At 30.9% G+C, this 23,532-nt stretch overlaps 1 long non-coding RNA gene across 4 annotated transcripts; it reads left to right on the top strand.

Moving 5' to 3' along the window:
• The first annotated feature begins 8,132 nt into the window (after positions 1 to 8,132).
• On the top strand, positions 8,133 to 11,325 carry LOC110908573. Of its 4 annotated transcripts, XR_002574724.2 has the most exons (6): positions 8,133 to 8,409; positions 9,257 to 9,339; positions 9,777 to 9,910; positions 10,230 to 10,306; positions 10,383 to 10,511; positions 10,827 to 11,325. It is a non-coding gene; the product is annotated as an uncharacterized LOC110908573 (long non-coding RNA). The 4 variants fall into 4 exon arrangements; XR_004878893.1 differs by having other exon boundaries at positions 9,781 to 10,306; XR_002574723.2 differs by having other exon boundaries at positions 9,777 to 10,306.
• Positions 11,326 to 23,532: the final 12,207 nt, after the last annotated feature.

Genomic DNA, 23,532 nt, shown 5'->3' with positions numbered 1-23,532 from the left:
CAAGTTGAGTATGACAGTACCACTGATGTTAATTGTTATATCTTGTAAACAAATGTAATTGCGGATGCGCCCTCAATACTGTAAAATGATTGGTATTTCAACTTGATTAAACTGGGATTCACTCACCAGTATTTCCCACTGACAAAATGTTTTTAAAACGCCTTTCAGGTAATAAAATGTGAAAGCCAAATAGAAGCCAGCTGGACAGCACTGAAGGCTTGGAAAAGTGGCAATAAAGTTACCTAAAAAGAAATAAATGTTTTTCTTAAATAAAATAGGGTGTATCCCTATGAAATTATGTGTACTGAAAATTGGGCTTTACCCATGTGTTTAATATTATAAAATGTGGTGGTTTACTCTGATAAAATATTTCCTAACTACGGTCCTGATGAAAATTTCCGCTGCCAAATTAGACAATAACGTGATACCACCGAAATTGGCTCGCGGCCGCCCGTTCCCGGGGATTTGGGATCGGGGGCTGTGACATAATACCATCAACAGACGACTAATAGTTTAGTTTGATTTCATCTTAGTTGCAATGTTTTGAATTATTAAAGAATTATAATGAATTAAAGAACGCCATGAACGCCAAGACATTTACCTTTATAAGATATAAGGGATTAATTCAAGTGGTCAGATCTACGAAAATGCTAAGAAAAATTGTAATGTTTGAATTATTAAAGATATATCATGAATTTGGGAACGGCATAGACGCCAAGATGTTTGAATTATTAATTGATTTTAATGAATTTGGGAACGCCATAAACGCCAAAATATTTACTTTGTAACACAAAAACGATTAATTCATCAAGGCAGATCTAAAAAAACAATAAAACGCCAGGTAGTTATTGTTTCTAACTACACGCCAAAAAAATCCTACACACCAAAAATGACTTGTAAGTGTTTTTAAACGGATCACTATCCAGTCAACTCTTTTTGTATCCCATTTGAATCTACCATATCTAATTGTGAGAAATGCATTGGAAAAGTAGATAAAAGGAAAAAAAAGCCCCTCCGCCTTGATTATATCGCACTCCATGTGTTCGGTCAGGATCCGTTTTCACACTTCCAAGTGTTTTCTCCTGATCCCGTTTCTATATATATATATTAACTACTCGCCAAAAATGACAACAGTGTTGTGAGAAATGCATTGGAAAAGAAGATAAAACGACAAAAAAGCCCCTTCGCCTTGATTATATCGCGTTCCACATGTTCGGTCAGGATCTGTTCTCACAGTTTTCACACTTCCAAGAGTTTTCTCATGATCCCGTTTATATATATACATATAGGGTTAGGATTTAGAGAAACGGTGGAAAGTGTGAACCGGAGAGAACGCTTATGGATCGTCAAATCAAAACAATCCATGGACTAGATTGCGCGGTAGCGTTTTCGTAAATAACATCAATTTTATTACGTGGGACGCGCTTCATTAAGGGTAAAAGGGTCTTTTACCGCTCAAATTCAAAACGCCTTCAAATGATAACACGCCAATCAAAAAAATAAAATGCCATTAAAAACAAAACGCCAAAATTAGTGATAAAACGCGTTGGATATTACAGGAAGAGGAAACAACACAGTAACTGAATTTCAGTTATTAGCATTTATTAGAAGAAATTCCCTCCTAAATTATGCGCCAAAAACATCATTATATAAACGACGTAAAAACATCGCTTCCATAATCACTTCAATCTATCCATTTCTGCAAAAACTTCTTTAACCAAAAACGCCAATTTAACCAAAACGCCAAAAATGGTAACAATCGTTTGATGGAGATACACTCTGGCAATCAGGCGATTCGTCCTTCGTTTTGACAACAGAAGAAGGGTGTATGTTAGGACAATCAAGGCAATTTTGAAGATGGAACAAGAGGTACAAAGGGGTATCCTATCCCTTGGTATCGCTCTGGACAACGAATGCCATGAAACACATATGCTTATGAAAGCATTAACAAGGAAATTTGGACCAATCAAAGCATATGTAAAGTCGGACCCTGTCATGACATCATGGCGTTTTGATGATGAAACAGACATGGTGACCATTATATACGACAGCGGAGAGCATGAAGTCTACTGGCTTGAAAACATCATGACAAAGCAGGGGTTTGGTTTCATGGAAGAATTGCATAACGCCACTTGTTTGAACACAGAAATGGACTCAAAATTGGAGTTAATGCAAAACATGTTCAAGTGGAGGCTTCAGAATCTTCAGGAACAAGAAGCCGATGAAGGTGAAGGTGATGACATGGATGAAGATCCAGATGAAGACTCCGAGGAAGAAGATGACGCAAGTGATGGATACTTTTTGGATAAAGTACCTTCTGACGATGGGTTTTAATTTTTGTCTTTTTTTTCTTCTGTGTAATCTTTTTTAAGATAATTAAACGATATATTTCTCTATTTATTTGCAAAACGCCAAAAAATACTAAAAAATGTTATTGCTTACAAAATGCCAGAAATAACAAATAATATTTTTCCTGCTTAATATTTTATTTTCTCCGTTATTGTATTTTGTCATCTTGGTCTGCATAACGCCATTTAAAAAACGCCTAACTTAGAAGATGGGACGTCTATCACCTATAAACTTATAAAGCTGATCAAAACAGTAAATACAAAAACAGTAACTGAAAAGACAGTTACTTTATTACTCCCATTTATTACAATAAATTTTTTTTGCCTAAACTACGCGCCAAAAAAACTCCTATAAGAGAGGGGTCTATACACAATGAGTTGATCACACCCAGAAAAACAAACACCATATCCTCTAGAAACCACTCAGTTTAAAACGCCAAAAAATGTTAGTTAAAATAACCACAGATGGCAAAGCTTTCACTGAATGGATTCTTCTTCTGAGAAGGTTATTTCAATAATATTTTGCTGAATGAAATGGACAAATATTCAAAAAAAAAAAGAGACTGATGACAGTGATATGCCATTATGTGAGCTTTGTTCTTGATGAATATCAGCACGGAATAAAGGGATCAACACAAGTGTAAAATGCTATTTTGGACTCCATTATTATAAATAGCATCAAGCAAGAGTTGATCTTCAATGACATGCCACAAACAAGAATATCACACCAAAACACAGGATGCCACTAAGCAGCTTCGTCTGAAAAAGATGGGGTTTATGTAGGAAAGTTGGCATCTAGCTAAGGTATTCAAAAAGGTTCAAAACGCCAAAACAAAATCAAGAAGAAGAGGCTGATGACAGTGAAGATTCGGAAGAGAAATTAGATTACCATTTTTATTTTTTTATTTTCATTTTATATTGTTTTGTTATCAAGTTATCTGTTGTTTTGTTATCTAATTCTCTACAAATAAAATACATTATTATATAAAACGCCAAAAACTACAAACACCAAAACGCTAGTAGTATGAAAACTGTGAGAACGGGTGATGGCAAAGCACCTTGTTAAATGTATTAAACGCCAAAAAAATCACTAAACGCCAAAAAAACATTTGGTCTTATTGTAATCTTATGAAAATATTAATGCCAAAAAAAATTAACCAGAGAACGCCATAACGCCAAAAAATTATCTATATGACACAAAAACAATTAATTCAACGCCAAAAAGTTTAATAAATACAATTAACGCCAAAATAATCTTAGACGCCATAAAATGTTATAACGCGTTGGGAAAATAAAAGAAGATTGAAAAGACAAAAAACCCCTCGGACCCTGATCATGTCTCGCGCCACATGTTTGGTCAGAATGCATTCTCACTGTTCTCACACTTTTGGGCGTTTTCTCCTGGTCCCATTTATATATATATATATATATATATATATATATATATATATATATATATATATATTAAAAAATAATTCAAGCCAATCGAGTTGAACAGAACTGAGCGGACCTTTTCTCGTGCTCGGTTCATTTCAAACCGAACCGATTCGAACCGAGCGCCTTTTTCAATCGAGCTGAATCGAACAAGCAAATTCCGATCATTTTTTGATCGAGCGTCGATCAATTTGAACACCCCTACTTTTAACACATAAAATCCTTTTAAAACTAATTTAAATCCTTAATTTGGTTTTTACAATGGAATAGAATGTCCCTACTGAAAAACCTAAACTCTGATTTCCCTTATTCTTTCGATTCGATGGCATCTAGGGGCAGGGCCAATGTAGTAATAGGGGTAGCACGGGCTACGGGTCAACCCCATATTCATAGTGTATTTTTGTTTTTGGTTTTATACAAAGGATAGCCCGAAATAAATACAAGGACATCCCTGACAAAAAATAGGATAGTTGATATTATTAAAATCCTAAGTTTTTATAAGCCCGAACCATTACGACCCAAAAGTTGTAAAATAAATTAAGCCCTAATTATATAGTAAGCCCAAATTAACAATGATATAATTGAAAGGAGTCCAATGAGTAAAAGACAAAGCTTAGTCCAATACCCAAAACATTAAAATAAACCTTTTTCATTACGGGCGGCAATTGGAAAGTGGAAACAAACGTCAAACTTGAACTATCGAACAGAAGCAAGCATTGAATCGCTGATCATCGACCCTGCTATAAATCGAGCATGCTGAAATCATCCCTTGACACTCCGTGCAGAAAATCGATTTCGTCTGATGTCCCTGCTGAAAATCGATTTCGTCCGACTCGTTTGTGAGCAATAGGTCAAAACGTAGACAAACTGAAAAGTACATAAAAATAACCACGAAAATGTATTAAATTTTATTAAACTTATTTGCGAAAGAAATTTATGGCGAAACGTTAACCAACTTGAATTTATATTACCCGACTTATTTGTAAAAGAAATTTACGTCAAAACGTTAACCAACTTGAACTTATACCGATACGTACATAATAATAAGCACGTAAGAAAATTACGTTTTTTTAAGTTAAAGAATGGCACAACGCGTTTATGAGTGCATAGTGTCTGCAGCTTACGTCAACGTATCGTGTCATGTTTATTGTATAGAATAGCGTGTTTGAAAGTGTCGGTTTGGATTGTAATTGTCCCTTCGCACGAAGGAGTCCTTCGTACGAAGGGAACTAGGTCACTTCGCACGAGAGAGCCCACTCACTCCTAGGTCTTTCGCACGAAGGGTTCTGGTGCGTGTCGAGCGTGCTATGATTTTATTAATATTTTAAGTTCGTTTTACGCATTAGTCAAGTTTTAAATTTATAAAACACGATATTGTACTAACACTAAACACACACTAGGGCAAGTGCACCCATCACGAGCGTAGTACAGTGTTGGTAAGATACCGAGGTCGTCTAAGGACACAAGAGCTTTTAATACCGGTTTATTGTCAACGTCTAATCGATCTAAATTTTTGATAAAAGTTTTTAAACATGAAAGTAAATCTAAAAATTAAAATATAAATAAAATGAAAAATAAATAGACAAGATAGAATATCCAACTCCTCTTTAATGTACCCTTTAATGATTTTTGCACTATCGGACTTTTTAAGAGATTATCTTAGTTATAGCAGTAGGCTCCTCTTTTGAAGGTGACGTTACCCTCGACTCAGTGGTTTTACCCTCGACTCAGTGGTTTGAGTCAGCAGGAATACAATCCCAAAGGGTCGGAATATTGAAAGATAATTAAATAAGTTATTAATGCGAAAAGTGGTAGGCCCCTCTTTTGAAGGTGACGTTACCCTCGGCTAAGTGGTTTGAGTCAGCAAGGATACAATCCCAAGAAGCCGGTTTAATGTTCTAATAGTAGTTTACATGTGAGGGGTTCAAGCTATTCGCACCCCCGCCATCCAATACCTTTGGGCATTGAAGGAGGTCCTAGTAAGCTTGAACCAAGTCCTCACAGGATCTATACACTGAACGAGACAAGAACTTTACCAAACCACCCTTCTAACCCCCTTCCAAGTAGTTATCGCGCTTTGAGCAAATCAAGGACATCGTGAAGAAATGGTTAGGAAAATTCACTTTCAACATAAGAAACTAATTATTAAAGTCATTAATACATACCCAATTAAAAAGTGCCGAAAGATTAAAAATCAAAAGTAATACATTAAAGACTTGTCTTCACCAAGTGATGTAAGAGATTAGCCAAGCATGGCCTTTGATTGACAAGAACTCTTACTATCAATCTTGGATCCCGAGACTACTACACACTCTAAAGATGAAAGATGGATGATGGTGGTGGGTGTCGGTGTTGTAGTGGTGGTGGAATGGTGGCAAAGTGAGAGAGAAGTGGTTTGCCAAGGGATGCCTTTGAAGTGAACCAAGCACCCCTATTTATAGTCAGAACAGTACCCTGGCAACGGCCCCGTGTCTATTGGGCATGACCCGTGGCTAGCTCCTTCTCTTCCTTCATTAATTGTAGCTGTCAGCAGAGGGCCCCACACGACCCCGTGGCTTCTGTACACGACCCCGTGGTCAACTCTTCGCTCTACTATCAAGATTCTACAAATCTGAGAGTTGACCACGCCCCATGGTGAGTTGGACACGGCCTCGTGGTGGGCGTAGAAGCTTCTGCAGTCTTTGTCTTGATGTGTGAGGTTTGACCATGGCCCATGCCTGGCTGGGCACGGCCCCGTGGTCATCTTCTGTTTTCTTGTTTTTGTCTTGGGAGATGCTGCCAAGGGGTCGGGCATGTCACGTTATTCCTTCTTCTTGTATTTATGTTGGTTTTTGGCTGCTTATTTGTTCCTTTTGTTCTTTTAAGCTCATTTGGTCCTGTAAATTCAAAAGGAAGATAGAAACACGATTTTTCCAACATTAGTACTAAAAAAGGGTTGGTTTTATGCTTCTATTGATGTAATTTATATGTTGCATTTTGTACACATCAGGTTCTCACTATAAATAGGTGAGTGAGTGTTGGCATTTGTAACTTTTGGCAAATTGGTTTCTCAGTAATTGAAATCTACCAATGAAACCAGTGTTTATGAATGATATCTTGTGTGTGTCATTTTTCTAATTGGATTCCGCACAATAGGGAGAGCTATTTGAATCGGCCGGAGCACTTACGAGAGCGAAGCGGTCCTCACAGCGTTGCAGCAGCATCAAAACATAAAGTAACAGCTTATACCATCTAATGAAAACTATTATATTTTACCGACTGACTTTAGAATAAAATTTATGTCGAAATGTAGACTAACTAAAAACTTACATAAAAATAATATCCGAGCCTTCTCATTTGCAAAAAGAAAAAGAAAAGAAAAATTGTCGAAACGTAAATCAACTTGAATTTATATCAACACTTATATAAAATAAACACGTAAAACTTGATTACATAATCTTTAGAAAGTTAAGTAGTTATAAGTGTCAATGCTGAAAGTTGAAAGGTAAAAATAAAGAAAAAAGTTAACCAACTTAGATTTATACCGACACGTACATAAAAAATAAGCATGTGAGATAATTATGTTTTTTTAGGTTAAAGAATGGTACGACGTGTTGCGGCGGCGTCGAAACGTAAAGTAACTCGAATTTATACCGTCTAATGAAAGCGTATTATACTTGACCCGACTCATTTTAGAATATTTTTTGTCAAAACATAGACAACTGAAAACGTACATAAAAATCCAAAAAACGTGTAATATCTAAGCCTACTCATTTGCAAAAAAATAAAAAATAAAAAAATAAATACATTAAAACGTAAATCAACTTAAATTTATACCAAAACTTATATAAAAATAATCACATAAAACTTGATTACAAATTCTTTATATAGTTGAGGGGTTGTAATTTTAATTATAATTATCCATACAACTAGTAGGTGAGTTTTAATTATACTCACTTCTATTAACAAAACTTCCTGGTAAGTTAATATTCAATTATTCATGGCTAAATATTTACTTTAATATACTATATATTTAGCTTTTTTTATATGTCATAAGTAATAAAACTAAATTATATTTATACATATTAACTTAAATCAAAATTGAATGAAAACAAAACTATGTTCCACATATTAGAGAATTTAAATTTAATGAATTTGATGATTAATCATCACATTATAAAATGTAATAAAGAACATAAGATATATACTGAAATAAGATTTAGTATACTTAGTTTTTTATATGTCATAAGTAAATATAATAAATTATATAATACTCTAATTTACAACAATTCTATGCAACAGAGGTTGTACATTTTGCTTCCAATGTTGTACAGTGGTTTTGAGAAAACTGTCTGCTGCTGGGCTGTTTGGGTTTTGCTTCTCTATCATCACTTCACCTTCATCACCACTCAGACACCACCCCTTCACCCCACATCAGCCAAAACACTCATCCCTTCCCTTCCTCCTCAATCTCTTGTCTGCGATACAAAACACCGGCGAAGGAGAGAGAGAACCATGTTTGAAGAGATACGCGCCGTGAGAGTAGATATAGAAAGAGGGAGCCAACAATCGACGACTAAGAAGGTCATAGCGGTGGTTCTATGTTTTGGCGATGGTGGTGACTTCAAGAAACGAAGACCCGATTAAGGTTCAAGCGACATTCCCGCTACCCCTTTTTACACTATAAGTTTGACGTTTTTTTGAAGGTTGAAGGACATTCTTCGTAATACATCTCCGTTCATCTCCACACATTTGCATTAGGCCTTTTTTCTATCCATAACCCTAATTATATTAGATATTATTCTGATATGGTTAACATTTAAAAAAATTAATAAACTATTTATTTAAATAAAAGTCTCATTAACGTAATAATGTGCTTGAAGCTGTATATTATTGATTGGAAATTTGGAATCAATTTCACAGAATCATTTTTTTTCGTGTAGGGCATATTTATTTCATATGCATTTAAATTAATTAGGCAGCTGGTATTGAATAAATTATAAAGTGGTGTTAGGCAGTGTTTGATTGGGCTGCCAAGAGAGAACCAAAACACAATAGATTAGGCAGTGTTTTTGACGGCAGAAGGTTTTCAAACTTCGAAGCTGTGAATCGAGTACGAGACGGAAAAGATTAAAACTATTTATTTTTTTTTTCGTTTTCGTTGTATGATCGATATAAGCGCTATGTCTATGAGACGGAAAAGATTAAAACTATTTACTTATTTTTCGTTTTCGTTGACTGCTGTGCTGTGAATCGAGTACGAGACGGAAAAGATTAAAACTATTTATTTATCGTGTTTCACCGAGTTACAAAGCTACTTATATTACAATGTTTCCAAAAATTGGTAATGTAGGAAACCAAGTGCTGCAAGTAGCATATGATATTTCCTTGATATGGCATTAACTGTTATTTTGACTTGATATGCATATGATATTTCCTTTAGTTATGCCTCTCGATTTAGATTATAACACTGTTCCTTCTACTTGATGTTCTAGATACCTTAACAAATTGAGCCGTTCTATGCTTTTTGGAGGTGTTTAATCGTGTTTTCATCTCGCCTTTGTGCTCGACTACTCATGTAAGTTCTCGATTTTTTTTCGTTTTCATAATTATGCAGTTTTACATTTTGGTTGCTGCACACCAACTGTTTGGTTTTATTTCTCAGAAACTGATACAAAGGATTTAAGTGTTCCGATGTTTAATTTGTGATTTGAGTTATGATTTTTCCGTTTTTGTATATGTCTTTTAGTTCTAAATTTTTAACTTCATGCAGGTTTTTCCCGATTTGCAATACTATATAAGCTTAAGTTATTACATGAGGTTATTGGGTTTTTACTTGGTTGAGATTGATTTGAGTTTACTTTTGATGATCTTGGGCTTTAAATGTTTTGGTGTTAACCCACTTAGAGCATGAGACACTTTCAGTTATCTTATTTATATATAATAAATAGTGAATGTAAGTTATGAACGGTAGTTGATGAATGTTGCTGATGATAGTATATCATGCTGCTGTAGTTAGTCAGATGTAGCAAGTCTTGACTTATAAAAGTGGACAATATAAAACAAAGCAAAAGCCACTTTCACAGTCATCTCGGGTTTACCGGCCAAGAGTTGATGATCTCTACTACTAAGAAATCCACGCCCGATAGGTTATAATTTTCTTTTCTAACTTACCTTTCATTAAAAGCACTTTCACATGTTTTTATTTGTAGCATACTGCTTTGCAACTTGGACTAGAAATGAGGGGTTTTTTTTTTGTATTTTTCTTGCTCAGTAATTTGGTATGTTTGGATACTGGATTGGGTACGAGTCGCTATAAAGATGAGATGCTATCAATATAACACAAGGGTTTTCGCTTTTCATGTAACAAGTGAAAATTCTGTAATTGTAATCTACTAGGCTGCTCATTCTGCTAAGGGTTACTGGGAAATATTTGATAATGTTTTGTTATTTAATTTTCATGTTTAGCGGAAGGTAAACATAGTTATCACATATGTTTGATGGAAGATTGAACAATATGGTGAAGGGTCCTCGCGTTTTTAGTTGTAAGTGTGTGAAAATTGTGAGAGAAAATGTGTAGCTTTTACTAATTTGTTATAACTAGATTTGATTCTGTTTTAGTTTGGGCAACTAGAAAAGCCGCAGGACGAGGACGACTAGCTCAACGATGCTAACGACTCAACGATGCTAACGACTCAACGATGCTAGCGGCGTGAATCGTCTACGACTTTCAAAGATTTCAATCAATAAGTAAGTGTGTAGGCACACTGTTTATGATTTCGATTAACATTAAATGTGTATCTGTTTGTATCCATTCGTTATTGTTTTTTCAAATAAATTGATCGATGATGGCAGGTAAAAGCCATCAATGATGGCATGTATAGAAATGAAAGTTTACATTGGTGAAAAATATCAATGACTAATTGATGTTTAATCTTGAGGATTTACTGACCTTCAAAAAACCACAAGTTGAGCTGTGTTTTTTTCTTATTTTATTTACAACATGATTAATTTCCTTAATTTTTATTTTATGTTGAAATGAGATGTTTCCTGTTTTGTTTGCAGTTGGAAAAAGAGAAACCTAAGGCGACTTCAAGTGCTAAAAAAACACCAAAACCGCCACGATCCCAGGCGCACAAAGCTTTTTAACTGTATGTTGCAGACCCGTAGCTGATCAGGGAGCTTGCCATGGTTAAGAGTGCGAGAATGGAGCGTATGAAAGGCTACCTCATCCTCATCCTCGCATATTCAAAGAAGGGATGTCAAGATTGATGGGAAGGAGAAACACCTTTTGAAAAGCTGCCTACTAGGAAACAACCGCATTTGGAAGCTGTAGTTCAAGAAGCCACGTCGCCTAGGACAATGTCTTTTGCGCAAGTCCTGCAACTAACATGCATAATGTTAGTCACGTAACTTGCAACCAAAACATTTGTATAAAACCTAGATACTAACTTTTTGCTCCATCTTATGTGATTAACCATATCGATGTAACTCAATGATAACTAGCTGGATGTAAATATAAATCTAGCACCCGCCGCATCGCGGCGGGTTACATTTCTAGTTATATTTATACATATTAACTTAAATCAAAATTGAATGAAAACAAAACTATGTTCCACATATTAGAGAGTTTAAATTTAATGAATTTGATGATTAATCATTACAATATAAAATGTAATACAGAACATAAGATATATACTGAAATAAGATTTAGCATTTTAAGGTTAACTAGATTTGTTGACGTCGCACGTTGCTGCGAAACAGAGCAAATGATAAGGTAAAACAAACGTTATTTGAAAAAGTAGCATAGAAAGCCCAACCGTCAGAATCGGTTCAGTTTACCATTGCACTGTTTTATGATACCAAATAAATACTCTATTTTAAATACATATTTACTTTTAACAAAATTTATACGGGATTGTTAAGGGAAAAATTAACGAACGTAAGTTATTAAAAGAATATCAAATTAACTAAAAAAGGAAATATAATTCAAAAACAAATTTTTTTTATTAAAAGTAGAAAATAAATGAAAGAGAAAATATGGTTTAAGGAAAGGAAAAAATGAAAATATGTAAAAAAAGTTAATAGTAAATATAATAATCAAGTATTACAATATTAAAATAATAAATAATTAAAAAAACATATATTATTATAAATTTAAAATTACTATTCATGGTTGTTCGTCAACAATATATATATATATATATATATATATAATATAATAAGAAATATTATAACAGTTATTATTGATATATATACATATTAACAGGGTTTTAATAACACTGAAGTTATGATATATTAATAAGAGTAAATTTCTGTTTTTGTCCATAAGGTTTATCTATTTTAGTTAGTTTAGTCCAAAAATCTAATTTATAACAAAACCATTCATGAGGTTTGCATTTCTTAACGCTTTTCATCCCTAAGAATTAAATGAAAAAAAATGTATTTGGTTATTAATGTTTACAAAGCAAAAAAATTGTATTCGGTTATACTGTCATTGAACTTTTCGATTTTTTTTTTTTGAAATAACACTATTAACTAAAATAAATAATCTTAGACTATTTACTTATCTATATATATATATATATATATATATATAGTGGAGGGTTCAAATGAGAAGAAAAATTTTGTAAGAATAAAAACAATAAGTTTTAAACCAATAGAAATGCTCTATTTTAGTTCATTTAATATATGTATTAAATGTTATTAATAAGGGCATATATGTAAATTTCTAATTGTAATTAATTAGCTAACTTATTAAACTTGTAACTCCCATTTTAAATATACTCTTTCAAGGTAAAATAATTTAGGGTGAAGGATAATTTTCGACATGTGTAGGATAAATTTTAGTATGTGCAGTATAAATTTTAGTATGTGTAGGATAAATTCTTAAATGTGTATGATAAATTTAGATATGTGTAGGGTAAATTTCGGTAAGTGTAAGATATATGTAGGATAAAATGTGTAGGATAAAATGTTTTTTGCTTTATTAATGAGAGATAACATAATTAATGGAAGAAGTTATAAACTATTTAATGTTTTACCATTATGCTCTTTCTTCTCACGTTAAATTTCTTCTCAAATGAATCTTCCCCTATATATATATATATATATATATATATATATATATATATATATATGAGATGGATTTGGGCTATGTGTCCTTTGTCTTTGGCCATCTAGGCTGATGTGGCAATTTGGTTTAGGAGGGAAATCCCAATTAGCTTTCAACAATCACGATTCCAAGGAAAAAAGGCGGGATCCGAATTGAGTTGGGTCGAGTCAACAGAAAATGGATCCTATATGTTATTTTCCAAAACCCTAGACACCACATTCATCTCCATTTTCCTTTCATCTCCCTTCTGGTTCAAGCATACGATTCAAGCATTGCCATTCCGAGTCAATAATCTTCATTCTCCTTCATCTTTATTATAAGGTATCTTCGATCTCCCTAAAATAATACCCGCAAAAATGGCCAAAATTGTTCACCGAAATCATACCTACCGAATCTCCCTTCTCTATCTTCTTTTTCTTCTACAATTGTTCATCGTCTCATTGGATCTTCAAGATTTTATCAAGATCAAAGGTAAATATACCTAATCGAACCTAGATCTGCGTTGTTTATGTTATTATATATACAAAGTTGTTTTTATAAAGATTGTTTCGATTGCTAAAAACATTTGTTTTCTCATTTCTATAGATCCGATAAAAGAAATTAAAGGTGTGTTGTTATTTATGTTATTCGATTGTATTATACAAAGTTGTTTTTATGAATATTGTTTTGATTGCTAAAAAACATTTTTGTTCTGATTTCTGTAGATCTGATTAAAGAAATTAAAGGTATGTTGTTATTTATGTTGTTCAATTGTATATAAAGTTCATTTTATAAAGATTCTTTCGATTTCTAATAACGTTTTCTTTGTTCTGATTTCAGTAGATCCAATCAAACTTTATCTTTTTCTTTCTTTGGATTTCTAATAATCTTTGTTCTGATTTGTAATAACTTTTTCTTTGTTCTGATTTCTGTAGATCTGATTTCGGACTCCGATAATTCGTCAATCAAAAGAGCTTAGTTAAGTGTTATAGTTGTTTTATCTTTTTTAAGTTTGTAATATGTAATTTTATATCCTTTCTGTTCATTATTTTTTTTACTTATTAATATATGTTCTGAATGATTTATGGTTTGTATTTTCTCATGGTGAACCCTCAATCTTTTTTGAAATTCGGACTCGGATTGTTAGTCTACCAAAATAAGTTATGTTGTTCTGAATTTTGTAGATCCGATCATAAAATTGAAGGTATGTTGTTTTAGTTTGTTGTTTATCTACTGTGCATCTTTAATCTAAGCGATTGAACATTTATATTTTTTTTGCAAACAATATCAAGATCAGAGGTTTTGTTATCATCATCTACATTCTCTTATTTATGTAGTGTCTATGAACGTTAATCATGTATTGGACATTTATCAAACTTACTGATTTTTGTTTATTTTGATTTTCATGTGAATCCCTAAATCTTGGATAACAATCGGACTCCGATCATTCAACAAGCAACAGAGGTTAGTTGAATCTTATAGTTGTTTTCTCTTTTTTAAGTTTGTAATATTGTTTTGTCAGAATCTTTGCTCCACGTTTCTATTGTTTTGTTTGAAGCTTGATTGAATATCATATTTGTTCTTGGAGTTTAATGGTTTGATCCTTGATGTTTGACAATTGAATTTCGGATCATGATAACGGTTCGGTGCTATCCATCCGTTTGTTCCAAAATTATTATTGTTAATTTTTATTTCCTTATTTAGAGGATATATAATAACTTGATTTTAAATTCAAATTTTTGATTTGGAGTATAATATGGAAGTAAAGGATTTGGAGTTAATAACATTAATTGGATTTCCTTTTTAGGTGAGTTCAATGTACCTAGACATGTTAATGGTTTAAAATTTAGAGTTTTATATATAATTTTGATTAAATTCTTCCAACATATTATAGTATTTTTAAATTTAAATTATATTTGATTTATTTTTAAATAAAGTTACCTGAAATAGAAGTTGACTACATTCATTTTTTATAATTGCTAATTATCCTAATTTTTAATAACCTCTAATCAACAATTATTGGTTTCTATATAACTAATTAGATTAGATTCAAATTATTCAACAATCATATTAAAAAATTTATTGGTTTTTACCGTATATGCTTTAAATCATTAAAATAATAGATACGGAATTGAGTTTTGAACTTTCACTGTATTTTAGATGATTATGTCCTTTAAGATGCTAACATTTGTATGTTTTCTAATATCGTTTTAATTATTAGAAGCCTGTTTTAAGAATATATTAATATTTTTTAAAAACGTCAACAAATGTGTTTTTAGTATATTTGGCTGATAATTTCCTTATTTAGATGATAGATAATAACTTGATTTAAAATTCAAAATTTTGATTTGGAGGATATTATGGAAGTAAACGATTTGGAGTTAATAACATTAATTGGATTTCCTTTTTAAATGGGTTCAATGTACAAAGACATGTTAGTGGTTTAAAATTCTATATATAATTTTGATTAAATCTTCCAACATATTATAGTAATTTTAAATTTAAATTATATTTGGCTTATTTTTAAATAAAGTTACCTAAAATAGAAGTTGACTATATTCATTTTGTATAATTGTTAATTATCCTAATTTTTAATAAACTTTAATCAACAATTATTGGTTTCTATATAGCTAATTAGATTCAAATTATTCAACAATCATATTAAAAATATTTATTGGTTGTTACATATAAGTTTTACATCATTAAAATTAAATTTTAAGCTTATATGTTTTTTGTTTCGATTCATAGGAAATACCGTATGATTTTGCAAGCTTATTGTGGGAAGGAAAAGTTCCATATGGTCAATGTCTTGAACTTATTGATGATGACTTATGCAACTGCATGAGTCTGAATCTTTTTCGAATACAAGAGGTAAGTTTAATTTTATCGTTTTTTGGTGTTTTTTGATCCGGTATAATGATAGTCAATTATTATTTTAAATTTATATTTTGAGGTAAACCATTATTGTGTGTGATTTTAAATTTTTAATTTCGAAGTCAATCATTATCTTAAATTTAAATTTTGAAGTTTGCCATTAATGTGTTTGATTTTAAATTTGGAAGTCAATCATTTTTTTAAATTTAAATTTAGAAGTAAACCATTAATGTGTTTCATCCATTTAGCCATTCCTTTTTCAATTAACTTAATTCATTTTTAATGTGACAGAATTGATGGAGTGATATAAGAAGGTTTCTTTGTTAATTGATTATTCTCTTCCGCTTACAGGGGATAGCGCTAAGGTAATTAACATCAAAATTCAATATTTCTATTACTTGAATTCTCTTGCTTTATAATTTCTTTCAATGTATTATTTTGTGTTTTGACTTGGATATAAAACATAATGTGAAGGTATATTTTAAACTTATTTTACCGAGTTTTTTTATTTGGATTGCAGAATAAGTGCTTTGATGAACTAATAGGTGTTTGAATTTTGTGTTTACTTTGCTCTGCATAGGGCTCCTTCAGTTTTTTTTATTCTTTTACTTCGCTCAGTAATTATTCTATTTTCAAGATAAGAATACAAGCTGCATCTGCATTGGCTACCCTACCAACAATAGTGGGTGAATCAGTAATAACAAAACTATTGAGATAAGTTTTAAAGCTTATTGAGAAATATTGATTGTGTTTCTATAAATACTTTACCGTTTAATTTTGTAAAAAACCTTCATATTTAATTTTCAGATATGGATCCAATGAACAACAGTCCTTCATTTTTAAAGCTTATTCAGGAAGATGACCAGATATTTTTGGTACGGTTATTGGTATTCTAAATACTAATCATATTTTTAGTAAACTGATGTTTGTCTTTTTTTTATTTTTTTTAAACTCATAGCAAATACCTAATGACTTTGCTTCAATGATTTGGGGAGACCAACCACCTTACAAAGATCCAGTTAAGATTGTTGATGGCAACAAGTTATGGTTTGTAAGACTGAAAAAAACTGATGTTGGCCATGTTCTTGCTGATGGCTTCACCAAAGTTGTTCGGGATAGTTGTATAAGAAAAAATAACTATCTTATGTTTCAGTCATTTGGACAATCATCATTCTTTCTAATGGTGTTTAAATCATTTGTTCATCAATACTGCTTTATATCCAAAATCACACCTGACAAAGACGTTATTGTAAGTAGTATATTATACAATCAGTATGATGAATAATGTTTTCTTTCTGTATATTGGTTTTTAAATTAATTTTTAATTATCACTGCCTATGCAGGTCATGGCTGATGAATTTTGGAGGCAATTTTATGGGAAAAATTTCAAAGGTGGTCAATCAACTCTTTATTTAGGAGATAGATTTTGGAACGTTAAGATGGACGGATTAACTGACAGCTGTGTTTTTACTCATGGATGTTCTAAGATGGTAAATGATCTTGCCTTAGACAGCCGATCTATCTTTGTCTTTTCAATGGTTGGAAATAAAATTTTCGAGCTTTCAGTCTTTAATCATCAAACCAGTACTCAAATTCAGAACAACAAGGTTGAGTTAGTTGTTTTGGATGACTCCATCTATGGTGATGATTTGGTTATTGCGGTTAGAATTATACATCTATACTATTATTTAGTTATTAACGCGAGCTTACAAGTAGATCTTGAATTTCACACACTGTTATTTTTTATCTTTTTTTGTAGTCCGAACATAAGGAGAAGTGTAGTACTGCCGAAACTGACTTTCAGGAAAGTGTTGTTGTGGAATGTGAAGACGACAAATTTCAGTTGGCAAGTTTTGAGTCTGTGTTCAATGTAAACCCCTATATTTTAATCTAATTTATTAAAACTTATCATAAATATTTTTTTTTGTATTTATACATTTTTTTATTGTTAATTGTGTAGGATATTGATGATTCGAAGTTTGATAACTTTTTCTCATCTCTACTTGAAATGGAAGACCTTAAGAAGAAGGTAATTTTTTGTCATTGTTTTTTTTCGTATTTTATTAAATTTAATTATTATTCTTAGTATATTGTTAAATACTTTTCCCTTATATGTAGTTCAAAGATGATTGAGATAAAAAAAACCGATCCGATATGCAAAGCAAGTGTTGTTTGTGATAAAAATCAAAGTTTAAAAGTTTGTGTTCATTTATAGGAGTTTGTAATTAACTGAATTGTTTTACCTATATTTTTTCATTTTAAACCGTTAATGTTTTATGTTTCTTACGATGATCCGAATGGGAAAACAAATGTTGTTGTTGATGAAAATCTAAGTTTAAAGGTTTTGGTTCAGTTACTTAATTATATTTTTATGAATTTAAGTTGATTACTTTACATTTTTTTTATTTATACGTTTACCTTTTTTCAGGACAAAAGCAACTTTGAGATGGACCTGGACAAATTTTTGATACCGAAGAATAACTCCCATGTATATCTGATTACTTAAGTATTATATAATTCAATGTATTAATTCATTCTATATTAATAATTTTTATACTCTTTTGTTTTATAGGTTGATCCTACACGAAAAACAAATATTTTTATTTCTGAACCGAGTCTGTCCTCCATAGTTGTTTTTGATGTGAGTATTTCCGATTCGATATTTTGTTCGAATTATGATAGTTACTTATGTATTTATTTACCTGTTTTAGACCATTCCGAAATATAAAGTTGATGTTGGTCAAATTGTTTTGCCGATAAAGAGGAAGGTATAGTATCATATATAACTTTTTTACTTTTAATTTTATTTCTTAAAAAAGAACTAATTATTATTTTATTTGAACTTATTAGGCCACTCAGAAATGTAAAGCAGTTATGTTGGAGTCCGATGAGTCTCTTATCGCTCATCGTACACGTTCAAAGTTTAGAAACAAAAATGAATCTGTGGTTGTTGATAAGTTTATGGCTGCTGAAACCACATCTGTTAGCCGTAAACGTTCTACATTGAAAAGGTCGAAAACAATTTCAATCATTGAGTTCACCAAAGTCGGCGAGAACAGAATGGTATGTGTTTTCATATTATTAAAATTTATATATTTTATTCAAGTAATAAGCATATGTTTTAGATTACTTTGACAATTTTTTGTTTTGTGACTTTCAGCGTTTACCGTCTGCTATTTCCGATGAGTTGTCTCTTTCTTTTCACAACCTCCGTGATGTTTCAATCCAAAACATTAGATGTGAGGTAACAAACATGATGACGATAGCGGAAAAGAATGGAGATGGTTACAGGTATGGTTTTTCCAAGTGGTCGGCTTTCTTGAAATCAAATCAAATACACATGGCGCTACTCTTTTCTTTAAATATGTCAAGTCTTCGCAGCTTTTGATTTTGACCAAATTTGTACACAAGACGACAAAGAAAAGAGGCCGTCCGTGACTGTTTGCATTTGTGGTTGTTAGTTGGTTTTGTATATGTTTTCGTGAACTGGTAGTTATTAGTTGATGGTGGGTTTACAGTTGTTTGCATAGTTTCTACTTGATCTTCGTATGGCCCAAGTTGGATGTCAGTTATGTTTTCTGTTTGGACAATTAGTACTTAAACATGCCCTCTTTTGTAAGAAAGTTTACAAGTTAATTTTTGTTTTAATTTAGAACATAATTTTGGTACTACTCTTTTTCCAATTTTATTATTAGCTTTGCACAACCAATCATATTACTTTTTTAATATCCAAATATCCAACGCAAACATCCGAACCTCTACATATATTATTTTAATACGAATATATAATTTTTTTCAATACGAATGTTAGTTTTGTATATTTTTATTAAAAAATATAACAACTGAATACTCCCTCTGTCCCATTTTAGATGTCATGGGACCCACATTCACATAATTTAAGAAATATTTGAGTATTTTATTTTTTGAGTTGTAAAATGACAATAATGTCCTTAGAAATGACAATTAAATTGGGACAACAAAAAATGGAAGTTTGTAATGGTAAGGGCAAAACTGAAAATTATATTTACATTTTTGGAAATGACAATTAAATTAGGACAACCAAAAATGGAAATTTGGACATTTAAAATGGGACGGAGGGAGTATATCTTACACACGATAAAACATAACAGTCAAATTACCAAATAAGTTGATGTTTGAATTTGTATGTTGACTTATTTCTAGATGTATATCTTATATTTTTATTAACTTATTATTTATTTTAGGAAACTTATAAATATTTATAATAATTAACAAAACAATGATAATTTATTTATGTTAAATTATTTGGTCGATTTTGTCTATTCGTAATTTCCAAAGTTTTGTAAATTAATATTTCCATTTATAATGCAATAACATATCCAAATTAATTTTAGATAAATTTGTTTCTTTATTAATTGACAATCATTTTTAAGTAAAATGGAAACTACAATAGAATGACAAATAATTTTGATGTAGATATTTTATTTTTTATCAAAATAAATATAATATTTGTTTTGTTCTATGGTATTACACTTTTAATTAATTATTTAACGATCATTTGTTGAGTACTAATAAAAAAATCCTTATTTTTATTGTCACGGTTTTCTATTTGAAAATGAGGTTTTGTTTTGATCAAAGTTGGGTTATGCAGGTAAGTGTTAAATCTCATGTTAATTTGAAAACGCCTCAATCTTAAGCTTCAAGATCTCGAGTAATACAATTTACATTTTTTTTCTTTATATTTTATAAATATTACCTAATTTTGTTAATCTGAAATTAATTGCCTATATTCTTTTTTTAGAGATGTTGAGGTTGATTTAACTCTTTGGGATGATTATGCGAAGGACATAGTTCGTACATGCTTAGTCAAGATCTTGAAGCCCATGTTGTCAAATCTGTTCATTTTGGTGCTGTTAAAACCTAAAAAGGTATCTTATTAAGTCTAGGATTTAAAAATGTATCTTATTAAATTTCTCATCATAAAAGAACATTCCATTTATAATATCATTTTATATAAACTACAACATACATCTCCATTACATATCAACTTTCAATCTATTCTTTGGTTTCTTCAACCAGGTACTTTGCAAAATTTCTAAGTAATACACAATCTCTTTTTCATGTATCAATACAAACTAATATCATTTATGTTTTATTATACGTTTCCATTTTACTAGGTGTTTCGTATAATGGATCAAATTCCGTTTGATGTTGTGATCATGGAAATTTTTGTATCAATACAAACTAATATCATTTATGTTTTATTATACAAAAACAAGTCATTTGGATACAACGTTTTATTTGATCAATACATGAATATTTTTTTACACAAACAATTTGAATTTCCAAATTAATTTATTTTTAAAAACAAACAAATTGAATTTAAAACCATCAATAACGTAACCGTGAGTACTTTCTTATATTTTTAAAATCAAAGTAGGTAAAAATTTAAGGTTTCGAATTTGTTAATAAACTAAACATTAATAATTTATATTTTATCTTTATTTTTTCCCGTTTGTTAATATCAATTTATAAAATATTTTGCAAATCAAACAAACTATTGAAATTTGTCTCTGTAATTTTGAGAATGTCGTGTATGTTTACCAATGCATAATCCATAGATAGATTTATTTTATAATTTTGAGTTAATAATTTTGTTTACAAATTGACAATCTATTATTATGAAGTAAGATTTTACCTCATATGTTTAACTTTTAAAGTTTCAAAAACCACTTTTAGTATGTTTTGTAAATAATAATTAACAGGTCAAATATAGTTACGTAAATAATATTATAACAATAATAAATACATTTGAAAACTATGCATTTGAAATTTCGATTGCACTACAGTCAACTTTCAACCTGTTTGGCCTATATGTGTGGTACTCAACCAATGTGATTGTGCATATCAAAAGATATTGTGTTTGTGTGTTTCAAAGGTTGGTGACAATGGTGGTGTTAAAGGCTTGGAGAATTCATTATAGTTTTTTTTTTTTTTTTTTTTTTTTTGTACATGTTATGTGTTATAATAAATAACGGACAAAATATTAATAAAGTTCTAATAATCTGTTATAATAAATAAAAGTTTTTTTTTTGTCGTGGGTCATTCAGTGAGGCAAATTTCTGCCTCCGGTTCTTGCCCAAAGTTTCTAACCTTACTCGCAACCCTAACGACTACAACTTTCAATTCAAAACAATTAAAAAACAAGTTTGTTCGCAACCCTAATGACTACAACTTTCAATTCAAAACAATTATAAAACAACTTTCTAACATAGTTTGATTAATATAAAGTAAATTTTCCTACCCGCGAAGTTCGCGGGTGATAACCTAGTTTAGCACATATATAAAAATCCTTTTAAATTTTCGGGCTCTTCTCAGTGTATCCATAAGCATCCATTTACATATGAAAAACGTTCAAAACAATAAAAGGTTGTGGAGTACTATCCTTTGACGCATGTATCACTAGTCATGACCGAACCTAACTTCAAGTATTAACATAACACGAAAATAATAAAAATTTTGAGTTATCATACATAGAGTTAATATGTTTAACCACATAACAAGAAAGTTAATATGTTTAACCACATAACACGAAAATAAAAAAAGTTTTGAGTTATCATACCTAGAGTTAATATGTTTAACCCAAATAATTCTGCTTGTGATAACCAATTTAATCAAACAAGCCGGCCATCAACCTATATATTAACCTCTAACTAAATCCATTTAACCACATTTAATACAACACACAACTCTATAGGGAAAAAAACACTTGGGTAGTTAAGTCATAAGTGGTGCTCATAACCAATATCTTTGAGACTTAAAATCCTACAGTTATCCTGAAAAATCTAGATTGTATTGTTTAAAATAAATCACAACTTTAACCTGTTAAAAATTAACCCTTTTATTACAACTCACAACCATTTCCGATAAACAAACTACACAAAACGTATTCAAGTCACACAATATCAAATCTGCCCAAACAGTGGCGTCTCACAATGTAATTACTGTTTAAAGTTTAAACCCTAAAATGGGCTCACTAAACCAAGATGGGTGTGTATGTGTGAGTGTGGGTGGTGGGGTGGGGGGGGGGAGGGGGGGGGGGGGTTGATCCTCACACATCATAAGGGCTGCCCATGCACCCAAACCATAGTTTAACAAACATAAACCATATCCAATTTAAGAGTTTTTCCCACTAAATTGGGTGATTTTAAAAATATTTACCAAAATGAGTATTTTCTTGTATTTCTTTGCTTTTAACTAATCTATTGTATTATTTTATTCAGTCAACCTATTATTATTTACTTTGCATTTTTTTTCTTCAATCAACTCATTTTATATTATTTTATGAACAAATTGTTAGATGTTTGTATGTATCTTGTTAGAATTGATAAATTCATCACTAAACAAGTTTCAGTATCAAGTATAACTTATCTTTGAACAACATTATTGAAAGAAACTATAGTGAATAATAATATGATGATGAACTATTCTTTGGAATCATTATTAAACATTTTTAAAGAAAAACTAATAGCAAAAATGTTGTGATACATGAATCTATCAAACGAGAAAACCATTTTCAAAGTTGAAAAATAAATAAGAGTACCTCTAATGGAACTGCTCCAATAGAGATTTGAGATTCTTAAATGTGCATTTTATGATTTACAAAGAAGGTGACTCAAACTTGCTTGAAGGAAAAGAACTGAATCACATGAAATTTTGTTTTTATTTAAAAAATTGATTCGAATACCAAACTTCGAGCATTTATATGTTAATACCGACCGTATAAAAAATATGTAATAACCGAATACATTTTTTTTGCTTTGT

This window comes from Helianthus annuus, chromosome 14, assembly GCF_002127325.2.
Source record: "Helianthus annuus cultivar XRQ/B chromosome 14, HanXRQr2.0-SUNRISE, whole genome shotgun sequence".
NCBI classification, from domain to species: domain Eukaryota; kingdom Viridiplantae; phylum Streptophyta; class Magnoliopsida; order Asterales; family Asteraceae; genus Helianthus; species Helianthus annuus.
This window is presented reverse-complemented; position numbering and strand designations above follow the sequence as displayed.